Source organism: Lissotriton helveticus, chromosome 10, assembly GCF_964261635.1.
Source record: "Lissotriton helveticus chromosome 10, aLisHel1.1, whole genome shotgun sequence".
NCBI classification, from domain to species: Eukaryota; Metazoa; Chordata; class Amphibia; order Caudata; family Salamandridae; genus Lissotriton; species Lissotriton helveticus.
This window is the reverse complement of record NC_136071.1, coordinates 120,887,832-120,892,963: the sequence shown is the minus strand read 5'-3', so window position 1 is coordinate 120,892,963 and position 5,132 is coordinate 120,887,832. Positions and strand designations below refer to the sequence as shown.

Here is a 5,132-nt window from a genome sequence, read left to right as displayed (position 1 = left end):
TTACATTTATGTACTTTATTCATGCACAACAGCAACAATAGGACCCAATGAGTTTCATTTTAGTATTTTATTTCATCATTCATTTGTTTTTCTTCTAAATTCATCATTCTTTGTTTATTCATTTTCATTTCTTAAAAATATTTTTATCTTTTTTTTAAATGTATATTATTTCTTAAGAAAAATACATATTACATGCAATACCAACAAAAATTTTCACAAAATGGAAAAAAAAGGGAAAAAACCCTGGATTATACAAACACAATAAATACAATACCACTCATACATTCCAATCCTATTACTATACACCCGTTCCATACACAATGCAGTATCTGAACAAATCTAGACATAGTCAAGCAGAGTTTGGGTATTTATTCTGCCTGAATTTATGACCATAAGATGTAGAATATGGGTTCCACGCAAGGTCGACGCGCGTTTCGGTGGGTTCAGTGCCACCTTCCTCAGGACCTATGCAGATACAAACATTCCTTACACAACAAAAACCAGGGGATCTGAAATCAAAAACAAGAAAGTTGTTGTGCATATATTAAAAACATCATTATTTAAGAAACATTAGACACTCATTAACGTTTGAGATTGCTCATGACCTCACAACTATACACAGGTCTCCAACCTACAAGAAACTAAATTTGATCAGTTCTCTCAGTGATTCAAAGTAGATTAGGGTTCCGAATTAAAGAAAAAACCAACACCCAGTGAGTAAAAGACCAAAATATGAAAACAGTAAAGATACATACACTAAAAGTGTCAAAAAAGTTGCCAACAGTTGTTATTCAGAACAGCTAAGGAGAGAGGAATTTATGAGCTAAGGGAGAGATTAATACCCCACGGCTGACAACCAAAGTGGCATGCCTAAATATCAAAATACCAGATGCTTCAACTTAGTATTCTGTCTTAAGACGTGTGCCTCACAGATTTCTTTAGAAATTCAGTTGACCGTATTGAGAATGCGTCAATAATTATCAATTCCTAAGAAATGTGAGAGCAAGAGGGTCACAGAAAGCTCTATTCTTGCATTCTACTTGATGTTATTTACATTCCTAGGACACCTACCTTTTATTTTCCTAATTATTGCCATACAGGGGTGTCCTTTGTGTCGGTGTCCTTACATTCTTAATGGGTAAGTCTCATCACAGTAAAAAGTAGTGGAATGGTGTCTCACTATTGCAATTCCTGTAAAGGATGATATGTAAAAAAAACGCAAACTTTTAGGTAATTTTATTTAGTCGCAGGCCGGAAACACCTCTTTGTACCCAGAGATCATCATTTTCCTCTAGATCAGTCCTACAGCCTGAAAATTTTGAAAAGGACACACTTAAGGTTTAGTTCTGTGATCATTCTTATTTGCTCATATTCTTAATCGACAAAAGCGATTAGAGTGGAAATATATAGGAACCCCTATAAATATAACCTCTACGACACATCGTATGTGTTTTCTTATAATTCTATTTATAGAGTGCACAACCAAGCTATACTAGCTGTCTGATCTTTATACTAGCAACCAACGATATTTAAATGCTACCAAAACATATAGAAACCAGAGTCTATTCTTAAAGGGTCATTCCCATCTAATGCGATCTGTTACTAACGGCGAATGCCACGTGGGACAAGTCCGTGATTTGAGGAAAGACTGTCAATCTTCAAAAACAGATATTAGAGTCTAATCGAGTGAAACAAAACTGTTTATTCACCCTAGAAACATAAGATAGCTGATGTGATCATAAAATGAGCAATTTAAATGGCGACTTATACTATAATACGGACCTCAGCTCCTAACAGTGCTATGTTTATTTCTAGCCTGGTCAGTATGCAAATACACATTTCAAAGAATTGTTTACCAAGGGGAACATACACTCGACCCCTATAACGAAATACACCAATTCCCGTTGCTCACCTTAACGTCTTACTCCTGCATGTCGAAGATTCAACCAAATTGCTGTGTGGTCAAGAAAGGGAATGGAGAAAAAACGACGTTTTAAATACCCAAATCTCGGCGCCCAAATGTAGTCGCTTTCAGCTGGAATATGGGCGTCATTTCTTGTCTTTTTGTTTTTGTAGAAATAAACAACAGGTTATAAGTCTTTATTCGTAAATACGGGCGCCATCTTACAGATGTTATATGGTAGCTGAATTTTCTAATTCTTGCCAAAGAGTGTTGATTCCAGTTATAAATATAAGAAAGCCGATCATAATTCCACTAAATTAAGGAAATCTAAACCGAGGAATAATTTATAGAATATAAGTCAGTGCGTCCAAGGTCAAGAAATAAAACGCGATAGGTCCAAACAAAGTAGTACATGTGCAGAAATTTTATTAAGGAAACAAAAAAAACGAACGAAATTACTATCATGTTTTGACCAAGCACTTTCTTCACGAATGTTTCCAAAGTAGCAGAGAAGCTAAATATTTCTTCCCAAACATCCGCGCCATCTTGTAGTTGTAAAAGATTGTTTAGATACTAGACAGATGATGTAAGTTACTTCCGATATTTATAGAATGTTGACCTCATGAGCTAAACGTAACTCGAGATAAAATTCCTTACATATAATACAACTAGAACAGTATCGACTCGCAAGGCGCAAGATATGTAAGAAAGATTACCCGGATAGGAATAAAGATTTACATTTACCACGAAACTATTTCTGAGCAATATGATCTGGATATCATAGTGATGCTTTTCATTTTATTAAAAATAAAGGGGTCAGGTCAGGAATAGAGACAATCAAGGGTCAAATAAGAGTCATCAGGATCATACCATATTGTGGACAAAAGTGTCTTCGATGCACATTGACTTACCATTTTCAGACATTTGATTAACACCTATTTGGTTACATACCATGATATCTCCTCATTTAATCCCTGTTTTATGCTATCCAGCTGAAAAATCCAGAAGGTCTCTCTTTTTTTGCGAGTTGTTTCATTCAATTGACCCATTTTGGATTGTACCTTTTCCAAGATACACCATTTCAGTTCATTCTCATGATGTTGTTTTTCTAAACAATGTTTGACTAAAGGTGCGGAGACTTTTTTAGTTCTTACTGCAGATTTGTGCTCACTGAATCGATGACGGAATTCACGACTTGTTTCCCCTATATAGGGTAATCCACGAGGACAGAACAGTATGTCGATGATGTTACTGCTCCTACAATTAGTGAGTGACCTGTGTCTAACATTGATGTTATTGTAGTAATGAGATTCCGTGACGACAGCCGCGTCACATGCATGGCAGGAGCCACATTTATGGTTTGCCAAAATAATCGGAAGACCAGTCAGAGAAGTTTGGGTTTCAACCACCTTCGGTTTATTCCTAGTATGAACTAGTCGATCCCTTAGGTTTCGATTCCTACGATACGCTATAAGTGGTTGTGGGAGTTGGGTTTCATGTTCATCCAGATTCAAGATTCTCCAATTTCTATTGATGATATTTTTCAGTTTAAAATTCAGGGAGGAATGGTTGATCACACAGGTAATTCTACCATGAGATTCTCTTTTAGTTCCCTTCAGTAGAGCATCTCTGTTATAGTATTTTGCTCTTTTGAAGGCTTGACGTACCAAGCGATGGGGATACCCACGCTTCATAAGTCTCTTTTTTAGGGCTTCCCCATGGAGGTGGAAATCATTCATGGTAGAGCAATTGCGGCGAATGCGAAGAAATTCCCCAAAGGGGATAGAGTCCTTTTGACAATAGTGGTGAAAACTCCCATATTGTAAAATAGTGTTCTTCGCTGTTGGTTTCCTATATAGACTAACTAGAAGGTTGCCACTATCACCCTCAATCAGAATATCTAGGAATTCGACCTTGCTAGTACTATAATTATATTTAGCCAAAGTATATATTCCTTCAAGTCAGTTTCATTACCTCTCCACACGAAAAAAATATCATCAATGAAACGATGCCCTAACATTTTTTTTCAAAAAATGGCGCATTCTCATTAAAAATGTTCCTCAACTCCCATTCCCCCATATACGTGTTTGCTACACTGGGGCCACACAATGCCCCCATGCTGGTCCCCTTGATTTGCTTGAACAGAGAGCCGTTGAAATCGAAAAAGTTGTTCAAAAGAACAACCTCTAAACAGTTCAATATAAATTCATCTGGTCTGTTACATGGATGTCTTTGTAAAAGCGCTGCTACCGCTTGTAACGCTTGACACTGAGGGATGTTGGTGTACAATGCCTCAATGTCAAGCGTTACTAGGAATTCTGTACCAGGGTTGAACGGTGTATTTTCTATCTTGGAAATGACATCTCCAGTATCTTTGATGTATGACGCATATCTTTGAGTCAGACGACACAGGAATGCGTCCACGTATTTTGACAGAGGCTCTGTACTGGAGCCTATCGTGGAGATGATTGGTCTCATAGGAGGTTGTTGTTTATTCTTATGGGTTTTTGGAAGCCCATATAACTATGAATTGAACACTTAGGGGCCCATTAAGATAACAGGCGGATCGCCACCGCCCGTATGGGGGTGGCGATCTGCCTGCCAAAAACCTCCGCCCCCTACTGAATTCCCCCAACACATTACCATGGCGGGGGGAGGACCCCGGCGGACGAGAAGACCGTCCGCCGGTTTTCTGCCGGTAGGCAATCCTCCCGATTGCCTACCGGGCGGAAAAGCAGTTTATATGATGCCCGTGTTTGGTAGACACCGCCATCCATATGCTATGCAGGCGGAGACATGCCTTTCCGTGGCGGCAACACCACCACGGAAAGGCATGCGGTGTTTGACATTGGGTGCCCGTTGCGGGTCCCCAGGGACTCCGGGGGGTGCACATGGGGGGTACCTATTGTATCCCCCAGCAGTTCCGTGCACAATACGCGGTGCCTGCCAGGTTGTGCATGGAAGTGCACGACATGCCTTCCTGGCATTGTGGCCGGCGGTGCTGAGTGCACCGCCCACCACAATGTTAGGAATGCAGGATGCGCATCCTAATACCACTAATGGGACCCTCGCACCGATGGCGGGCGGTCCCATTTTCCACCGGTATGGCGGGCTGACAAAGTCCGCCCGCCATACTAATGCACCCCTTAATCTTCAGAGTAACAGACTCAAGACTTTGACCATCTTAAACTCTGGCCTGCTCAAGAGCCTTTGCCAACCAAATGCATTG

At 39.8% G+C, this 5,132-nt stretch overlaps 1 long non-coding RNA gene across 1 annotated transcript; it reads right to left on the bottom strand.

The window, feature by feature from the left end:
* Positions 1-284: 284 nt before the first annotated feature.
* LOC144785084 (uncharacterized) lies at positions 285-2,019 on the bottom strand. The gene is made up of 3 exons (XR_013601755.1): positions 1,913-2,019; positions 1,072-1,191; positions 285-509 (listed from the first exon to the last, which is right to left on the bottom strand). It is a non-coding gene; the product is annotated as an uncharacterized LOC144785084 (long non-coding RNA).
* Positions 2,020-5,132: the final 3,113 nt, after the last annotated feature.